The 22,252-nt window shown below is 43.8% G+C and overlaps 1 protein-coding gene across 3 annotated transcripts in view; it reads right to left on the minus strand.

Moving 5' to 3' along the window:
• Window positions 1-16,242, minus strand: part of KIAA1671 (KIAA1671 ortholog) — a 259,256-nt gene extending 243,014 nt beyond the window's left edge. For all 3 annotated transcript variants that reach the window (XM_073629519.1, XM_073629511.1, XM_073629503.1), the window contains exon 1: window positions 16,090-16,242. The gene's annotated coding sequence lies outside the window, so the exon portion shown is untranslated. The remainder of the gene's footprint in view (window positions 1-16,089) is intronic.
• Window positions 16,243-22,252: the final 6,010 nt, after the last annotated feature.

Genomic DNA, 22,252 nt, shown 5'->3' on the forward strand with positions numbered 1-22,252 from the left:
CTATAGTATGGATATCAGTTTATAGAATACAGAAATGGCGACATTCCTTTGACAAGTCACAATTTATGTTTTTCCATTTCTGGCATACGTGTCGCAAAGCCTCTTCAACATAGGCACACTGTTTTTTATTTGACACATGTTAAATGCACCTCACATGTGCACCAGAAAATAGTAGTTTATAAGGCCCATTGTATTTCTGTGTAGTACCTTACATCAGTGGTCATCAACCCTGTCCTCAGGGCCCACTAACAGGCCAGGTTTTATGTATTACCTTGGGGAGATGCAGACTAGAATACTGCAATCACTGAGCAGCAAATTATATCACCTGTGATGTATTTCAGTTATCTTGCAAACCTGGCCTGTTAGTGGGCCCTGAGGACAGGGCTGATGACCACTGCCTTACACAATATCCCTCAATGACCTTCATAATAAAGAAGGTTAATAGCAACGTCAATAATGCACAAATTCAAAGCAATCTGGATGACATGACCCGACTACACTGAAATCAGTACAGGTAACTGTACACTGCTGTTCTTTAAACTATATTGTTAAATAAAATCTATTGTGCTATGCACCCTAAGGACATACCAGAAAGTATGGTGCACACCCAGCTGTTAAAGAAGATATCAAAAGGACCAGCCTGAGCTATTCTTTAGGAGTAACAGATAGCAAGATTAGTGAGAAATCACAGCAACAACATGTTTTCCTGCGTCCTTAACTACCACCAGTGTCATCAATGGCATCACAAGATGAAGCAATGCAGAGCAATTACATATAAAACAGAATATTGCATGCTTTAAACACAATTCTTATGGGTGTGTCCCTTCACAATAACGAGCTCTGTTTCTTCAGAAGAGCAGTGAGAGGTCAAGTCTATCCCCTGTGTAGGCTGTTAAACTAAACCATGAAAATGAAAAGGAACATACAACTGCAAAAAGCTATTTACATCAGTAGTTTAGCCAAGCTTGATTCACTGTATGTAAATAGTTAGCATTATTAAACGCCACCACAGTTTTCTGACTAGGATCTTTTCACGAGGGACTCCACACCCCGGATGCCACCACTCCCTCCCAGGATCCAGAACCTTGTGTAGCCACCAGCTCCTGAGGTGCTGTTAGAAAATGAGGCGTGTGGCATCAAAAAACAGAACAGATATACAAATCCTTATCCAATGCACCACTTGGAACAGCCACTTGACACCCTCCTGTGTTGTCAAGAGGGTGTCCCATCCTGCTTGCAGGGTCCATTGTGGCAGGAGCGCAGATACAAGCTGTGGTGCCAACCATGAAAAGAACGTCTATGACTATGGAGGCTAAAGCTTGCTTCTTACACAAATGTCAGTGGCCTTGAAGACCTTTGCTTCATATAAATTTGCTGGCAATAATATGGAGTGTGTCAGCGGGTGATTTATATCTGACACTCTGCAGCTTTTTTATGATGTACTATAACAGAGTCAGTCAATATAATATCCTTTTTATAATGAAAAGGGAACTACAGAATGTGTAGCATAAATCATAGGGCAACAGGCTCTCCTTGGCAACAAAAGATGTACATATATAATTATTTTTATATTTTTCTGCAGATCCTCTGTCTGCCCTAATCCTGGCAACCTTTAAAAAAAAAATGAAATATCCTTAAAGTGGAAATAAACTATTGTATTGATCGAAATTAAATGGACAATGCTGAAGTTATTCAGCCTGACAAGACAAACAAACCCACATATTCTATATATCAACTTCTGCACTTAACTTTGTAATTTATTGTGGAGAAAGGATTGTGATGGGGTTTTCATTGCTTCCTGATGTTCCAGGCTCTCCCCGAATAGAACACCCACGTCTAAAAACATACATGTGCAGCAAAATCTTGGAGTGCACACGCCATCTTGATTTTCTGCAAGATTTTCTGCAAGCCATCTTGATTTTCTGCAAGTTTGGCTGGGACAAAATAAATGTGCATGCGCTTGTGCTGCCAGTGAAAGGATATTGTGTGCAAGAGAGGAGCTGAGTGACACCATGGATTGCATGAGGGTCGCTGAAAGTTGCCAACAGATTTAGATGCAAATTGCAGATAACAGGAGCACAGCTATAACCCAAACTTTTATCCAAATACCCATTATACATTAACAAAAAAATGTAGACATACGGGTTGATTTTTAAAGAATTTGCATAGCCGTCTGCAAGGTGAAAATGCATGCATCTTTGTTCTGTATGAATGAGGCAAAAATGAATGTAAACCACTGATTTAAAATGGAAATTAATGCAATTGTCCACTAAATTGGGTTAAATATTATAGAAATTTTCTACAATTCCTAGCTCAATCCAGTGGCCAAATACAGTATTTGGCCACTGGAATGGTGTTTTTTTTTTTAAAGGCCCCATTCACAGAGAATGACCCCTTAGTATTTCAAAAGGTAAACTACCACTTTAAGGAAACCGTCCCTTTTATTTTATCTACAGCCTCCCAGAGGATGCATACAAAGGGCCCAGCATAAAGGCAGTCTGGTAGTTTCACCCAATACACAACACCCTTTAATTACAGCTGCCTTAGCCCCAAGACGAGCACTATGCAAATTAAAGCTATGCATGTGACATTGCCAATTCTAATTCCAATTCTCATGAGATTGGCAGGTAGAGGCAGCAGTGCCCTAATATCACACTGCAAGCTGTATGCAGAGTAGTGCCTAGGACGGCAATATCACAGACAAGGAAGTTCACTGCCATTTTCAGGAATTATAGGTACTCTTGGGCACAATTAACATCTAAAAATGTTCCTCATTATAGATAGTAAAGGTTAAAGGGATTGTAAAGTCTAGTTTTTTTTTTTCTATTAAAATAACAAACATGATATACTTACCTGTTCTGTGCAGTTGGTTTTGCATAGAGCAGCCCAGGTCCTCCTCTTCTCGGGTCCCTGGCTGGAGCTCCTGGCCCCTCCCTCCTGTTGAATGCCCCCACAGCAAGCAGCTTGCTATGGGGGCACCCAAGCTGAGCTGCAGCTCCGTGTATTCATTCAGACATGGAGCAATGGCACGGCCCCACCCCCTCTCTCTCCTGATTGGCTAACTGAGTTTGATTGACAGCAGTGGGAGCTAATGGTGGCGCTGCTGTGTCTCAGTCAATCAGGAGGGAGATTCCCAGGTGGCCGAGGGACCCGTGGACATCACTGGATACAGATGGGGCTCAGGTAAGTATTAGGGGGGCCGAGGGGGGCTGCTGCACACAGAAGGCTTTTTATCTTAATGCATAGAACTTTAACCACTTCAGGCCCAGAAGGATCTACCCCCTTCCTGACCAGAGCACTTTTTGCGATTCGGCACTGCGCCGCTATAACTGACAATTGCGCGGTCGTGCAACATGGCTCCCAAACAAAATGGACGTCCTTTTTTTCCCACAAATAGAGCTTTCTTTTTGTCGTATTGATCACCTCTGCGGTTTTTATTCTTTGCGCTATAAACACAAGAAGAGCGACAATTTTGAAAAAAAAAAAAAAAAAAAAAAAAAAACGCATTATTTTTTACTTTTTGCTATAATAAATATATAAAAAAAAACATTTTTTTCCTCAGTTTAGGGCAATACGTATTCTTATACATATTTTCGGTTAAAAAAAAAAAAAAATCTCAATAAGCGTTTATTGATTGGTTTGCGCAAATGTTATAGCGTCTACAAAATAGGGGATAGTTTTATGGCATTTTTATTAATAATTTGTTTTACTAGTAATGGCAGTGATCTTTATTGTGACTGCGACATTATGGCGGACAATTTTGACACATTTTTGGGACCACTGGCATTAATACTAGAGGTCGACCGATATGGGTTTTTCTCTGGCCGATGCCGATGTCGATATTTAGAAATCTCGGTGGCCGATGGCCGATATGTGATGCCGATTTTTTTGGGCCGATATATTAGGCCGATTTTTTTTTTCCTTCATCTCATCAAATTTAACAGTTAGACCCCTTTCACACTGGGGCGTTTTTCAGGCGCTTTTGGGCTAAAAATAGCGCCTGTAAAGTGCCTGTAAAACGGCTCCCCTGCAGTCTCAGTGTGATATCCTGAGTACTTTCACACTGAGGCGATGCGCTGGCAGGATGTTAAAAAAAGTCCTGCAAGCAGCATCTTTGGAGCGGTGTATACCACCACTCCTGCCCATTGAAATGAATGCGCACCGCTGCCAAAGCGCCTGCAAAGCGTTTCGGCAGCGGCACTTCAGGGGTGCATTTAACACCTTCCTCGGCTGCTAGCTGGGTTATAAGCTCCCCGCTAGCAGCCGAATAGCGCCGCTAAAATGACGCTAAAGCGCCGCTAAAACTAGCAGCGTTTTACCGTCAACGCATGCCCGCTGCAGTGTGAAAGCAACCTAAAGTGATACAGAAAATTTTTTACATTTAAACATTTATTAAACAAACCTCCAATCAGTTCACTTGTATGTATAATTTAGATAAAAAAAAAATATATAAAAAAAAAAAACTATATCTTAAAAATAAATACACAAAAACAGGTAATCAAAACTTTTGGACGAAAAAAATGGGCTAACTTTACTGCTTAGTTTTTTTTTTAATTTATTAGTGTATTTTTTTTTTTTTTAAATTGCGTTTGAAAGACCGCTGCGCAAATATCGTGTGACATAAAATATTGCAACAACCGCTATTTTATTCCCTAGGGTCTCTGCTAAAAAAAAAAATATATAATGTTTGGGGGTTCTAAGTGATTTTCTAGCAGAAAATACAGGATTTTTACTTGTAAGCAACAAATGTCAGAAAAGATTTAGTCTTTAAATGGTTAAACTGAGAACTTCTACACACAGAGTTCAGCTCATTCAGAAGTGTAAACATTGTATCAATTCAGGTTCTTTCTATCAGATTTGGCAGGCTGCCCAGAGAGGGGAGAGAAGTGCTTCACAGAAGACTACAGGCAACTTGTATTGACTTCAGAAGTCATTTGCAAGTCGCGCTGAGGCTGAGTTATATTGGCCTTTTTTATCAGCACAATCGGCCGGTGCCGATTAAGAAAAAAACACCAAATATCGGCCGGCCGATATATCGGTCGACCTCTAATTAATACAGCGATCAATGCTAAAGAAAATTGCATTGCTTACTGTAAAAATGTCACTGGCAGTGAAGGGGTTAACCTCTAGGTGGCGCTGTAGGGGTTTGGTGTGTCCTAGGGAGTGATTCTAACTGTGGGGGGGGAGGGGCTGTGTGTGACAATACAGTGATCGCCGCTCCCGATCACAGGGAGCAGAGATCAGTATCATTAGGCAGAATGGGGAGATGCTTGTTTACATTAGCATCTCCCCGTTCTTCCTCACCGTGAGGCGATCGCGGGTATCCCCGGGGACATCAGGTCTGCGGGACATGCGATCACGGTCACCGAGCTGCCGGCGGGCGCACGCCTGCAAGCCGCCTCTTACAGGGCAACGTACAGGTACGTTCATCTGCCTGTACGTGCCCTTCTGCCGCAGTATATCTGCGTGAGGCGGTCGGGAAGCGGTTAACATTACTTTCTGATCCACTTTAACAAAGCAGGCATCTAGACACACACACACACGGAGCCCTTGCCTTTTAGATTGTAAGCTTTCACAAGCGGGTCACCACTTGTCTTAAAATTGTATTGCAACTGTACTGTCTCCCTTTATTTTGTAAAGTGCTTTGCAAACTGTTGGTGCTAAATAAATCCGGTATAATATAAATAAGATTAAAAACAATGAGTCCAGACACATGAGAATTGAGGCACGGTAGAATAAAATTGTAGTTACAGAGCATGGGAGTCTCACTTTTCAATGTAAAGTAACCATACAGCATGGATGACTCTTGACAAAGCTTTGCAAGTATACAGGAATATTTGAAACAAATCAAAATGATCATTTAATGGAAAAAGTTTAAAAGTGCAGGTTTAATTTTACCGTAATCCATATGTCAAAACAATTCGCAGAGTGAGAGATATAAGCAGCTTAGTTTCTATTCAAAATTGTTTTTTCTAATTCAAGCTTGGCACTACCTACCTCTCACACCCAGAGCCACAGGTCATTGATACAGGGTGGTTTTGATTTAAATCAAGTCGCTTTAAATCACTGGTAAAAAGGCTTGATTTAAATCATAGTTTTTAAAGAGCAACTGTCCTGCAGCAGCTCCTCCTCTGACCCGCAGTTGACTCCACAACAGTCCCATTCACTTTAATGGGACGGCTGGTGATGCGGCAGTGACACAACAAGGTGAGGGACGTGGCGGCAGCAGGTGAGTGGCGGCCCGCTAACAGATGCTGCATACAGGACTTTTCTGAACGTCCCGCAAACACAGCACCCATTGTAATGAATGGGAAAGTTTTCAGGAGCCATTTCTAATGCCTGAAAACTGCCTCAAAGTGGTCTAATAAGACTACAGGGCTCTTCAAATTTCAGGCCTTGTGCACACTTGATGTAAAAATAATGTTATAAAAACGCCAGTAGCTTTGCAGTGAGTTTTTCAACGTTTTTGCAATAGCGTTTTTCCGCATTAGCAGGTTTTTTTTCCTCAATGGATCAAAAACATTAACGTTGGTGTTTATCAGCGTTTTTTGACATTAGAGCGCTTTTACAGCTGAAAAACTCCTATCAAAACCCACTAGTTTTGGTGTTTTTTTTAAAACCAAAAATGCATCAGCCAAAAACTGCTGATAACAGCCTATGTCTGCATGGACACATAGGATAACATGATGGGGAGTTTATTGACTGTAGAAAAAAACGTCTGAAGCAAAAAACAGCAGCTGTAAAAACGTCCAGTGTGCATGAGGCCTTAGTCTACTCAACCAGATATGCATTTGGCCTGCCCCTGTAAAACCTTGATATGCATTGTCAGTTTGGTGTCCCATTAACCTCAATCAATGCAAAATCACAGATCGAGTAAACGAACACAGCATGGCAGATGTTCTACCTTTGCAACCTGTCAATGTATTTGCCCAGTATGGGATCATGTATTTTTTCAAGTCCATGCATTTTACTTGCCGTTGAAAATGCAGCCAAGTACTGTATATGACAAAGCATCTGGTGAGATCCAAGCCCTAGCGTGATACGAAACAGGTTTGTTTCTATTATTCATAATAGAACATTGCTGAACAAAATACCAAGATAACATTAAACACCCCCTCTAGAAATGAAACGGTCAATGAGAAGCAGATGGTCAAAGCTTAGTCATGGGAGTGACCCACCTATCTGATAGGTCTGGTCCAGTAGAAGTAAAAAACAGGCAGATGGATATAAGAATTCATTATACCAGACAAGCTTCTCAGACACAGCGAAATGGAAAAGCCATCCCTAGCAAAGTGCCTGCTACTGAAGGTTATTACTCTCCAATCAGTACTAAAATGTATGTATTCAGTCTTAGCTACCAAGAAAAAAAAGCTTCTATGAGCTCATCACAGCCTACAGATTGGAAAGAGACAGGCTTTCTCTGCCGATCATGTGACTTATGAGCAAAGAAAGAGAATGTGTGGGATCGCTGAACCATAGAGATGATGCACTACCCTACGCAAGCCTGAAGGTATGGCAGCAGTCTCACCAGGGTAGACTTTAAATCGGAAGTCCTACGTGGCAAGACAGCTTCAAATAAACAATCTTTCTATCCCTTTGAACACTGGAACATAGGTTAATGAACACCGTTGACACCATTCCCATTGATGAGTACCTGTAAACCACCTTCCTGAGCGGATGATCTCCTGCTCAACTTTCCACCCCCTAAGACTTGTAAACATTCCTGAACTCTTTACCCCTTCAACCCTCCTCAAAAGCACACACAGCTTTCTCCCCTCCCCAAGAATAATGACCACCCAACTTTGTTGCAAAGCAATGGGTTAATGTAACTGTTGTCCAGGTGCAGTTGGGGAGTTAAAAAGGAGAAGTCCAGCCTGAGTATTTTGCATTCCTGTGACCAGTTTTCAGCAGGGAGCGGTCTGAAGTCCGCTCTCCACTGACGTCACTGCCATCAGTCGAGGCAGCGCATCATCCCGACTTCCGCCAGCTGCCTTGATTGATGGCAGTCTCAGTGAGCCGCTGAGATGGACGCTCCCCGCCCTCCACAGCTCAGCACTCCAGTGAGCGCGGAGAAGCAGAGAGGAGAGACGCCGACTGACAGGCAGCAGCTCTCCTCTCGGGGATCTGTGAAAACCGAGCCACGGGCGATATTCAGTGGCTTGGTTCTCAGTGCAGAGACGGTGGGGGACAGCTGCAGCATCGGTCTGATGCTCCATCCACATAGGTAAGAATTAATCTAAAATAAAAAAAAATTTAAAAAACATACTTTTTTTTAAGAGACAAGAAGTATGTGCGACTGGGGATGGTAACAATAATATAAACCTGCTATTAACCTCACTTTAAGGGGTACTTAGTGCCACATATTTGTTCAGGGAATGCATTATAAGCAATATCAAAAATATAACACTTCCAAGTTTTCATGATCTCTCAATTTACTTATATTTCTTTCTGCCCAGGTCAGTGCCATCTCTGCTCAGGTATCAGCAAAAATCAGCATTAACTTACTGGTTTTAGTGCCTGTGCGGTTACTGTTCTGAACTGTGTGCACCAGAAGTAGGCAACCCTGGAGAGGTGGAAATCAAACTTAACAACATGGAAGAGATCAAAGATCACCAAGGTGCAGCATGCTTTTTTTTTTTCTTTTTTAGATAGCCTTAGAAGGCCTCATTAAAACGGAAGGTGTTAAGAGCACAGGAGGTCAGTAGTATGTAAAAGCAGGGGTCAGGAGTAAAATAATGCAGAGTGCAGGGATCATGAGAAATAACAGAGTTTAGCGGTCAGGAATAAGTAACGCAGAGTTCAGAGGTTAGTTATATTTAACACAGAGTGCAGGGGTCAGTGCCACAACAAAATTCATCCTTCTCTCTGTAAAAATTCACTCAACAGACCTCAGAAGCAGCAGCATGTGGCAGAGTGAAGATGTCCTCCCAGGTCTCCCTTCTGTGTCACTTGACATGTCAGAGCTAAGGAGGATCCTAGGGCATCACTTGGTTCCATATGCACATTGCCAACCCTAACAGGTGGCAGGAGTTGGCAGCATTGCAGGGGTTGCAATCGACTGATCACATAGGGGTGATTATTTGGTGAGATCTACAAAGTATACATTATCCTACGGAGATCATCCACCCTGTTGCTTTCCTTTACCACATTCCTTGGTCTGTCTATATGATAACTGGGAAAGGAAAGGATGAAATATATTCTTTATCCGATTGGCAACAGACTGATCCCATCATCCTCCCAGGCTGCACCTGTCGGGCTAGGTACAGTCACTTACCTGAATGTAGCGAAGCCACGTGTACTGGGGCCTGCAAGATGGGAATCCTGGGAAAAAGCACATAATGTAATAAAAATACGTATGAATAAAAATAAAAAAGTAAATAAAGTATGAACATGCATCCATGATCACCAAAAGGCTATACTCTGTTTAGATGTACCTAAAATGTCACATCAAAAACCGGCAGCCAGGCTCAGGAGGACAGAAAAATCAGGAGATGCTGTGGAGTAATCCAATGAGAAAAATCACTGTTGTAGTTAGGACTGTATAAAGTCCCAAATTCGGAGAAAGAGGAAAAAAAGAGAAGAGGAGAAAATACAGAACGTCAATAGCCACCCCTAGGAATGGCGTATTTGAACTGTAATAGCAATAGAATGTAGATCAGCAAGTTCCCCATGTTACTCACTGTGAATGTATTTAATCTCTCTCATCAGGAGCTCTGGATGAGTCTCCCTGGTCACCATGTCTGTCCATTTTTGAAGCCCGAGTTAAAATATGTGTATTGCAGTCGGTTGCTTTGTGTCTTCCTGGAGACATCCACGCCGGTGGGACGCGCACGCGTCACATCACTCCGCAGTGCGTGCGTATGATGTTACATCGCTCATGCACTGTGGGGAGGCATGGCGCGAACACGAATTAAGGGGTCTTTATGGAGCCCTGAGTGATTTCTGGCCGCACACAGCTGACACCCATTTGGGGGGCGGTGCAGCCGACTCTAATAACCCATCTTGTAGGCCCCAGTGGCTTCACTACATTCAGGGACAAAACCCCTTTCTATCGATCTGGGGCATAGTTCGTATATCTCTTTATCACCATTATAGGCTTTGGGCTGGAGATACCTCTATTACAGGGGGTTTATTGCAGCAGCCATAAAGTGGGCAGGACGATCGGAAGACTCCATGTGACAGTGTCCTTCTTTTAAAATGAATATGGATGTTCTTATGTATATGCAATTGAACAAGATGTAAGTTACCAGCACTTATGGCCTTTTCACGGCTATTTATTATTGGATGGCTGTACTAACTTATTGTTGATTATCTGTATTTGAATTTTAATAGATTATATATTTCCTGTTAACCCCTGAAGGAGATAACGCTCATCCCTGAAACGCGTCTTTTTGCATATCTTGATTCCTCAATATTCATGATCATGTTCAATATTTCATGTAATTTTCATAATAAACTAAAAGTATATTTAGGGACTCTTTTTGTTCTTCGTGGGATGTGGCGCACTTTTGAAATCTTAAATATCAGAATTCTTTTCTCACATCAGGAATAGATTCATATGGCGTTAAAGTGGTTTTAAAGGCTGAAGGTTTTTTACCTTATTTCTTTCTATGCAGTAAGATAACACCTGTGTGCAGCTCCCCTTGCAGTCCCCCGAAAATACACACCAAGCCCAATATTGATCCAGCGATGTGCAAGAGAGCCGAGGCTCTCTCCCCCCTTAAAGGCTCAGATACATCAGCAGGATGTCAGAGCCAGTGACAAGAGAGTGGGGCCCAATTGGTGGTCCTATTTTGCGGACAGGATCAGATCAGATAGCAGCGGATGTCAGTGGATATGTCACTGCTGACATCCACCGCTCCATAGGGGTTAATGGAACGCCCGATCAGGTCGGCCTTAAAAACTGACAGGCTAACCTAGTCAGACAGCCCGTGTGAAAGGGGCCTTATTCTGCTACAAATTGATATTAAAATTTCAGCGCTTGGAAATAATTGCCCTTGGGTTGGATCACAACAAACCATTAGGCACATATGTTTTATCTCTCAAGACTCTGTTTAGCTTCAGTCAAACACAGCAGTAGTCACTAACGTTAGTATCCACATCCAAACAGTTTAGTCGCCATCACAGACAGCCAACATAATGTATACATTGTCAATCAAATACCAAACACCCCTGAAAATGGAAAAAAAAAAAAAATGTATAGACGATATTTAGACAACTTATTTTTAGCCACATACCCAGCAGGCGTTATGTGTACATATTAACCATAAAGGAAACGTCCCATTCTTTCCTGCAGAACAAAACCCATGCTCAATAAATAGAACAGTGCATAGAACACTTGTATGAATTCTATAAAAGGTAATGCCAGAGACAATCTGTCCTATTATGATCAAAACAAAGTCATTGGAGAATTCGCTGTTGTGTGTATTTTAGCAAAGTCACGCTCCTTCAAAACCAACACCGACACTTTAAAAAACCATAGCACATGGCACTGTGGAAGGGAATGACATTCTACTAAAGCAAACAGCGAAGATAAATACAGTGCTGAATGAGGCTGCCCAGCTTTTAACTTCTAGGAATACTGCTTTCAGAATTCAATCCAGGACAGATCAGTAAGACATCAAACAAAAATAAAGCCAGTAAAGGATGTTTTCTGATGAACTTGTGATATAAACATCCTTGGCAAACACTGGAACTGGTCAGGGTCCTATACATACATCGGTGTGTTTGTAGCCAGCGCTGGTTTCACAACACAAGTGTCCGATTTGATCTACAGCCGGGAGACCTGCAGCTGAATTTCATTAAAGAATGTATTGTTATTCTGAGCACTCACCACTTATCACTGTACTTCCAACAACAAACAGGGCTTAAAGTCCCATATAAACAATGTCGTCCATGCTCCAGAGCGCATAGCAAGGAGGGAAGGGGGGCGGATAGGAATCTGTTCCTTTTCTCTGCTAATTTCTCCCAAATGTTTTAAAGGGTGGGATGGAGCGGGCTTTGTTTTTATTTTTCCCTCTATGATTTGCAGTGTGCAGAAAATGCACAGTAGGAGTGCGCTGACCTTTGGATGCCACCGACATTACTGTACATGGGAAAATGGTGCCTGGAATATCCTAATAAGGAAAGGCTCTCCACCCTCCACCCTTATTTCATGTCATTTTCAAACCTTGCCAGCCCTGCACTCCAGCAACAAACAGGTTAAATTAGATAACAGACAGCTGCAGCAGCAGCATCTTGAAAAAAACAATAGGCTTTATTATTATTAATGATAATATTATTATACTGAATATTCATAGTCCCAACAGTTTGTGCAGCTCTTTACTAAATAAAGGGAGACAGTACATTTACAATACAACAGGGCTAGGAGGGCCCTGCTCCCAAGAGCTTACAATCTAAAGCTGGCCATGCAACAGCAGAATTTAGATGGAACATTTTTTGCTAACTTCGCTCATTTTTCAAATGGCTAGCGGGGTCAAATCCCGGATCATTTTCTATTGCAGTGACGGGAAAGTTCAAAAGAGCAGGATGGAAGATTTTCCCCATAGAAAACAAGTTTCTAACCAGTGTATGTGGCTTTTGTTCGAGAAGATTCTATCGATACCATAATCACATTTTAAAAGTAAACTAAATTTTGAACTACTTTCAAACCACATCTGTCAAGTCTCTGATGGCATTATTGAACGGAACGATGGGATTTTTCATATGAATGTTCTTTCAGGAATCTACCAGTGTATGGCAAGTTAAACAACTTGCCTACTGGGCATGTTTACCCCCGCTTTCAGCGCTGTCACACTTTGAATGACAATTGCGTGGTCATGCAACGCTGTACCCAAATGAAAATTTTTATCATATTTTTTCACACAAATAGAGCTTTCTTTTGGTGGTATTTAATCACCACTGGGTTCTTTTTTTTTTTGTTTTTGCTAAACAAAATGAAAATAAAAGACTGAAAATTTGGAAAACAAAAACAAAAAAAAAAAAAAAAAAAATTTTTTTTTATAGTTTGTTATAAAATTTTGCAAACAGGTAATTTTTCAACTTCACTGATGAGCACCGATTGGCACGGATAATCAAAACACTGATAATCAGTGCCCCAATTATCAGTGCAGATGTCCCTTCAACACAAGCCAGTTATCGGCTCTCTTCTGGCTGTCAGCATGGGGAATGGAAAGCTGATAACCAGCTTGTGTTTACATCGAGATCAGCTGTCATTGGACAGCTGATCACATGGTAAAGGGCCACTGTTATTGGCCCTTTTATGCTGATCTGCGATCAGCTGAGTCCACACCAGTCACAGGAGGCAGCGCGATCACGAGAGGCCGTCTACATATGCCCTCCTGGCAAAATAAGCCCGTGCTGTAGCCATCTTTAGGTTATAGAGCGGCAGGAGTGGTTAAGGATTTATTGACACGGACGTAAAATTACACACATACGAGTGTTTTTAATTACGGATCTGAACACAGCTGCATTGTTTTCAATACAGCCATTCACACAGGTGAGTAAACATGAGCTGCTTTCAAATCCGTAAGGCTGCCCATACATTTTACAATTTTCTTATTCAACTTAATTTAGATTTACCTTCAGCTATGTAGAGCAAGGGCCTGCCCGACTGCATACAAATTGAAAGTGTTTAGATTTGACATATTATTTGGTTTTAGTAAATCTAAAGAAAAATTGTACAAGAGAATTGTATAATGCATGGCCAGAATAACACAGAATACAAAAATCTGCGTCCAAGAACATGTGCTTTACACACTTAGGCGTATAAACGCCTGTATACTGTTCGTATGCATGCAAATTAAGTGCAAACAAAGAAGAAAAATAAATTATAAAAACAAATTATGTACGTATATGCATCTGCACGCATTTAAACGCATCTATACGCAGGTATTTTACTGATCATTTTGCTGGGATTTTTCTCCCAGAAAAAACACATGTAATAACATCAGTAACATTTTACAGCTGTGTGAATGAAGCTTAAAGCTGGCCCTACATTATACAATTTTCTTACTGAATTTCCTTTAGGGCACTTTCACACTGGTCCATAGCAAAAACGCAGGAAAAACACAAAGTGGTATGTGTCTTTGCTGTGTTTTTACCACGTTTGCGGCGCTCTTTTTTCACTGGACATTTGACTGAAAAACTGTATGAAATATGCAACCAGGGCATTTTTGATGCTTTTTAATGTGTTTTTTGCCACGTTTTTTAAGCATTTCAATAAGGAGGTGCGTTTTTTACTTTTTTTTATTTTGTTTTTTTTTTTAATTAACCGCACCAAAAATGCAGCAAGCAGGATTTTACCAAGCACAGCAGACCTGCAACGGATCAGTGTGAAGAGTTCCATAGGATTACATGGATCACACGTTTTTTATTACACTTTTTTTATGCAAAAGTGGAAGAAAAACTGATCAATGGGAAAGCAACCTTAGATTTACCTTCAGCTATGTAGTGCAAGGGCCTGCCTGATTGCATACAATTTGAAAGTGTTTAGGTCTGACCCTATGTGATATGGTTTTGTTAAATCTCAAAGGGGTTGTAAACCCTCAAGGTTTTTCAACTTAATGCATTCAATGCATTAAGGTGAAAAACCTTCTGTAGTGCAGCAGCCCCCCCCCCCCCTTTTACTTACCTGAACCCGATAGTTCCAGCGACGGGGATAAGCACAGCAGCTCCAACATCTGTCTTGGGTCCTCATTGGATAGATTGATAACAGCAGGAGCCATTGGCTCCCGCTGCTGTCAATCAAATCCAGTGACACGGGGGCCAAGTCCTGCTGTCTGTGTCAATGGAGACAGCAGGACTCAGGAGCACACCAGCATGAGTGCCCCCATGGAATGCAGCTCTCTGTGGGGGCACTTGAGAAGAGGAAAACCCAGGAGCGCTGCTGAGGGCCCCCAGAAGAGGAGGATCAGGGCCACTCTGTGCAAAACCAACTGCACAGAGTAGGCAAGTATAACATGTTTGTTATTTTAAAATAAATAAAAGAATAATGAACCTTTAAGGAAAATTGTACAAGAAAATTGAATAATGTATGGCGGACCAATGTAAAGCTGATGACACATGGGTTATGATCCTGCAGTAAGTACCCCCCCCCCCCTCCTTTCTTTGCAGCGATTAGTTCCTAAGAAAATCATAATGATTTTTCTACCGGATCACTTGCAGCAATCATTTTCTTGCAGTGATAACACTGACCTCCCCCTTTTTGTTGCAGTGATTAGTCAGAAAATCATACCGATTTTCCACAGGATCACTAGCAATGCAATTTTTTAAGCGATTTGTGGTTGAGATTTGTCTGCGTTTTCGCTCGGTGGCACAATCGCTAGCGGCAGACGCTCTTTCCTATGCAATGTTGCTAAGCTTAGCTCCAAATCAGTGAAGGAGAGCGATTTCTAGCAGAGCACAACCCAATGCTGTAGTAAATTTCCAACAACTGTAACAAAAGTCATCAGCCTAAAAGAGTATAAACACAAGCAGGGAGAAGAGCGGGCTGGGATGTAAGGGGGGGGGGGTTAATTAACACAATCAATTGCTAGCTCTGCAGGAGAGTGACTTGAAATACCCAAAACAGACCCACTTGTATTGTAGTGCAGATTGTTTTCCTATTCATTCTGTAGACACATTTAGTTATTAAAGTGCGGGGCAGATCAGATGGCTGGATTATTAGATGCGTGGACTGTATACAAAGCCCCTTCTTCCAATCAGAAGGCTGTTCCTGAGAAGAAGAGGCAGCATTCCCAGGGAAGCGATCCATAAAGCTGGATGAACCCTTTACTAGCATCACTGAGCAGCCAATAATAATAAATCAGGATCCTGGACACATCACTGCAGCCCATAGAACACACTGCCCCTAGTCCTCCTGTATGTTCTCCCCTAGTCCTCCTGTATGTTCTCCTGGGGTTGGAGATCCTGGTGACACTTTCTTCTCATGATCCCCTGGGGTGACTCCTCATGTCAGGTGAGGAGGAGGGGGCGCCCCACTTCCAGGTACACAACTTTCCCCTGCCATGACACTTGTACACAGCACTCCGCTCTCTCTCTCCCCGGTACACAAAGTTTCCATTGACCTAGTTTAGGAAGCAGTCTTACCTGGCCGGCTGCCCCGTTCCCCCCTTTGTCCCCGGTGCCTGCGCTCAACGTCTTCCTTCCTCTTTCTCCATATTCCACCTGCTGCCCCCACCCGACCAACCCAACCTGCTGCAAGCCAGGCCACGCCTCCTACCCTGCCGTGCCTTCCACAGGGAACCCCCGGCTGCTGGGACAAAGGCCGCGCAACCTAGCTTGTTTGTCAGGCGTCTGGGCGGGGCTAAGGCTTGGAAGCGGCTTTGTTAGCATGGCAACCTGTGGCTGCAGAGAAGACTAAAAGGTGGTGCGAGTGTCTGTCGCCACCGGCTGGCCGCTCGCAGCATTACAACGTCCGTATTTCACAATTAGGTGTGAGGAATTGATTCCTGTGTAGTCAGCGAAGCCTGAAATAAATGAATACAAGTTGGGAATACTGGCTGTGATAAATGCTGGCTGTATGTGTGCTATGCACCAGCTCTTCTGGAAGCATGCATGGCTAAGGCTTCTTTTACAGGTTTTACTACCCACCTGAAGTCTAAACTACTTCAAGTGGGGGCTGTTCACATGATACGACCCCCCTGAACACAAAAAAGTGAAGCATGAAATCCCAGCTCACAAAAAAGTGCAAGAAGGATGCAGACATGGGCAGGGGTGCACAGGCGCCGCCTCCCCCTATCCATCGCCGCTTCCCCCTATCCATCGCCGCCTCCCACTATCCATCGCCGCCTCCCCCTATCCATCGCCACTTCCCCCTATCCATCGCCGCCTCCCCCTATCCATCGCCACTTCCCCCTATCCATCGCCGCCTCCCACTATCCATCGCCGCCTCCCCCTATCCATCGCCACTTCCCCCTATCCATCGCCGCCTCCCCCTATCCATCGCCACTTCCCCCTATCCATCGCTGCTCCCCTATCCATCGCCACTTCCCCCTATCCATCCTCGCCTCCCCCTATCAATCGCCACCTCCCCCTATCCATCGTCATTTCCCCTATCCATCATTGCCTCCCCCTATCCATCGCCGCTTCCCCCTATCCATCGCCGCCTCCCCCTATCCATCGACGCCTCCCCCTATCCATCGACGCCTCCCCCTATCCATCGCCGCCTCCCCCTATCCATCGCCCGCCTCCCCCTATCCATTGCAACTTCCCCCTATCCATCGCCACCTCCCCCTATCCATCGCCACTTCCCCCTATCCATCCCCGCCTCCCCCTATCCATCGCCGCCTCCCCCTATCCATCGCCACTTCCCCTATCCATCGCCGCCTCCCCCTATCCATCGCCGCCTCCCCCTATCCATCGCCGCTTCCCCCTATCCATCGCCACTGCCCCCTATCCATCGCCGCCTCCCCCTATCCATCGCCGCCTCCCCCTATCCATCGCCGCTTCCCCCTATCCATCGCCGCTGCCCCCTATCCATCGCCGCTTCCCCCTATCCATCTCCGCCTCCCCCTATCCATCGCCGCCTCCCCCTATCCATCCCCGCTTCCCTCTATCCATTGCTGCCTCCCCCTATCCATCCCCACTTCCCCCTATCCATCGCCGCTTCCCCCTATCCATCTCCGCTTCCCCCTATCCATCTCCGCCTCCCCCTATCCATCGCCGCCTCCCCCTATCCATCGCCACTTCCCCCTATCCATCGCCACCTCCCCCTATCCATCGCCACCTCCCCCTATCCATCGCCACTTCCCCCTATCCATGGCCACTTCCCCTATCCATCGCCGCCTCCCCCTATCCATCACCGCCTCCCCCTATCCATCGCCGCTTCCCCCTATCCATCTCTACCTCCCCCTATCCATCATTGCCGCCTCCCCCTATCCATCGCCGCCTCCCCCTATCCATCATCGCCGCCTCCCCCTATCCATCACCGCCTCCCCCTATCCATGCGTCCAGCCCCTTTCAGGTCGCTGGATGCATGAATTCCAATGGGGGGTGTTTTTTTGAAGTACTGGGTGCTTCAAAACAGGGTGGTCTCCAAGTGCAGAGAATTCACCCAGGTGTGTTACAACAACGAATGAATATTCGCTATCGTAAAACTGATCCTCCTCCCGGCCTATCAGGAAGCGGGTTTTGACACCCGTCAACCCGATTAGCTGAAAGGACAGGTGATCCTATTGGATGCCTAGGAAGAGTGGAGGAGCCACATGCTGGAAGCCGCCAATGGGGGAGAGGACACAAAGCCGCTGCCCGCCACCCGCCTAGATGGGGTAAGTACCGGCAAACAGCAGTGCCACCAGCTGCTTCTTTGCCCCCCCCCAAAAAAAAAAAAAACACCAGCCTCCACAGGACATGGGCAAACCTCTGAAGAGGAAGGGCCTCTAAGAAAAATGAGAAAATCAAGTGAACATTTTAATCCGAGGAACAATCGTATGAATTTCTGATAGTGTGTACACAACTTTCGACAGCCAATTCCAATCCAATTCCGACCTTCCGAACAAAAATTTCTAAAGGGATAAACTCCAAAATTTTTCTTTTAATGGAACAGAATGAACAATTTTCATTTAATCTAAAAATGGTAAGGTTATTCCCGCGCTATCAGGTATGGCAGTCACTAAAATGGGAAAAGCTGCTTGCACCGAATCGGGTACACACCTGACCTTAAAAGTTAATAAATATAGATAGGTGGTGCTGCGCTAATCCTAGATGAATAAACTAAAACCATAGAGTATAAATATCAATCTAAGTAACTCTGGTCGAATCTTGCATCAGCCAAATAGAGATTCGGTATGTGTGGTAAGTGACAAAAAACCGTTAGGATACTGATAAAGCAAATAAGTTATAAACGTGAAGGCATATTCATATATACCCACATATTAAAAGCATATCTGCATAAAATTAACTCACTGGTAATAAGATAAACGTGTGTCCTCTTAAAAGGTGCAGATAAAAATAAAGAAAATAAATGTCCCAGAAAAATATATAAAATTCAAGGTGCTCCACACAAAAACATTTCTATTGCAAAGTGATGACAGCAACGTCCAAGCATATATATCCCCTGATGAAGTCACGTGTAGTGTGACGTCACGCGTAGGGACGGGACAGGCTGTACATACTGCTAGAGGCTCACGAGTTCGCCGCTCGTCGGATCTAATCGCTGTTCATTTACTTTTATGTGAGTACTTTATTTTTCTAATAAAAGCTGATATTTTATATTTAGCTGATGCAAGATTCGACCAGAGCTACTTAGATTGATATTTATACTCTATGGTTTTAGTTTATTCATCTAGGATTAGCGCAGCACCACCTAATTTTCATTTAATGTGTACCTTTTTTGTACGAGAAAAATCAGAGAAGGAAAACTGCGCATGATCAGAAACAACAAACAAAAAAAAAAGCCTTTTGTGGTACAAGAATTTTCGTACATTATTTCATTACTTCCTTCCCTGGTTCCGGCTTGCTGTAAAACAACAAGGAAAATCTTATAGTGTGTACCCCACTTAGGCTTTACCCCCCAATGGCACAAGGCTCCTGACAGGGGCATTCTATGGTCTACCTAAACCAAATTTAATGCGGCATATCACATGACTGGCGGCACCACCTGTACAAGGCCGGCCATACGCAGTTCGATTCTTGGCCAGTTCAGCAGATTCAAACCATTAATGAGCAGGCTGAATGTACCAAGTTGATCAATCAACTTGGGTACAACCAGACTGCCGGATTCTCTTGCGATTATCGATTCTAGCAATAGCAATCATCACTGACTTCTCTGAGACAGCCGAGACAGCTTTCCCCATCCGCTTCTTCCCAGACAATGGCCCAGCAGGAGGGATTCCCACATCAACACTGTCTGCGTTGGGGGAATCAAGCAAATTTCTTTCCTGCAACACGTGGTTGTAGGAAAGAAATTCGCTCCATGTATGGTCAATCTAACTCAGCTATTCGAGTCAATGGGGCCACTCTGCAACTGCTAGCCAAACACTTGGCTCGCAGAGATGACGCATTACCCCATTGTAAACCACTTCCAGACCAGACCTTTTCTGGCATTTTTTGCATGTAACAATTAGTATTTTTTAGGGCTGTGGAAATTAACGATTAATTCCTCGGTTAATCGTTAATTTTTTTGATCGATCAAAATTTTTTTGATCAGTAGGCTGCCTGCCCTGGGGCCGCTTTGGGCCAAGCTGTGGCTGCAGCGCAGCGCTCCGCTCCCTCCTCCTCTTCCACTATATGTCATACACAGTCTGCGGGCATCACCCACTGTGTGTTTACAAGCTGAGTGTGAAAACTTTGGCCGCGTATGTGCGTTATAATTAATCGAAATTAGTCAGTTAATCGATTTAAAAAAAAATCGATTAATCGAACAAAAAATTTTAATCAGTAACAGCCCTAGTATTTTTTGCTAGAAAATGACTTGGAACCCCCAAACATTATATATATATATTTTTTAAAGCAGAGGCCCTAGAGAATAAATTGGTGGGTTTTGCAATTTTTTATGTCACACGGTATTTGCGCAGCGATTTTTCAAACGCAGTTCTTTGGGAAAAAATACACTGCTTTGAGTTTTAATGCAAAAAATACACAATACATAACCCAATTTTTTTGTAAACTGTAAAAGATGATGTTACACCTAGTGAATAGATACCAAACATGTCACGCTTTAAAATTGCGTACACCTGTGCAACGGCAACAAATGGCATACATTTTACTATCCACAGGTGACACTTTTATAGAAAAGGTCTGGTGATAGAATTACTGCCCATGATCTGTTCACAGTGATATGCGTTTGCCTTAGCGCGTAAGTACAGGGAGATGGGGTTACTTTAGTTTTTTGGGTTTTTTAATTAATTAATTTATTTTATTTTTGTTATTTTTACAATTCTGCTTAACATTTTTTTGTTGATCACTTTTATTGCTGTCGCAAACAATGTAAACATCCCTTGTGACAGCAATAGACATATGACAGGTACACTTTGAGAGACCCCAGATCCCTCTGATCTGTGTTCTGTACCACCCGGACTGCCGCCTGGGTGGACGTGTGTTTTCTGCCCTGGGCTGCTAGTCCAGAGATTGGGCCTATCCCAGGGGGCATTTGGCTGCCAGGCTGTTTGATGGCATATCCAGAACTTACCTTCAACTCGAACATCAAGACCATACCTATTCACAGGTTGCCACTGGAGTAGTCTTCCACTCCTCCATGACGACATCACGGAGCTGGTGGATATTAGAGACCTTGCGCTCCTCCACCTTCTGTTTGAGGATGCCCCACAGATGCTCAATAGGGTTTGGGTCTGGAGACATGCTGCAGTCCATCACCTTTACCCTCAGCTTCTTTAGCAAGGCAGTGGTCGTCTTGGAGGTGTGTTTGGGGTCGTTATCATGTTGGAATACTGCCCTGCGGCTCATTCTCGAAGGGAGGGGATCATGCTCTGCTTCAGTATGTCACAGTACATGTTGGCATTCATGGTTCCCTCAATGAACTGTAGCTCGCCAGTGTCGGCAGCACTCATGCAGCCCCAGACCATGACACTCCCATCACCATGCTTGACTGTAGGCAAGACACACTTGTCTTTGTACTCCTCACCTGGTTGCCGCCACACAAAGTAGACTACCTCAAGGAAATGAACAGAATACTTAGTGACACAAATACATATATCCCCATTCCTACAGACCCCACTAGGCTTTTCAAAAAGGCTCTAGTGGAATTAATTGATGAGGGTTTTGCCCTGGGGATTTTAAACAAAAAAGAAAAAAGGTTCTTGGTACCCCAGGTTCCACGCATTCCCGCCATATACTATCTCCCTAAAGTCCACAAGGACCCAATCCCCCCGGTCGACCCATTGTCAGCAGGATTAATTCCGTTACGGCTCGCATTGGGAAATATGTGGACTTCTATTTACAGCTGTTGGTTCGAGCCACCCCTTCTTTCTTAAAGGACACTAGAGACACCATTAAATTATTGGAGCCAGTTCAATTTCTTGATGGGATGCTTCTCGTCACGGCAGATGTGGCGGCACTGTACATGTGCATACCGCATCTCTTGGGCTTTGATGTGGTTGAGAAACACCTTTCTTGAGACAACAAACTTCCCTCGTTGCAACGCAACTTCATTATGCAGTTGCTAAAATTCGCCACAGCACAATTATTTCTGGTTCCAAAACCAGTTTTTTCTGCAGAAGACTGACGTGGCAATGGGGGCCAAATTTGCCCCCAGCCTCGTCAACCTCTTCATGGCCCAGTGGGAAGAGGATGT

This window comes from Aquarana catesbeiana, linkage group LG01, assembly GCF_042186555.1.
Source record: "Aquarana catesbeiana isolate 2022-GZ linkage group LG01, ASM4218655v1, whole genome shotgun sequence".
Lineage (NCBI taxonomy): Eukaryota > Metazoa > Chordata > Amphibia > Anura > Ranidae > Aquarana > Aquarana catesbeiana.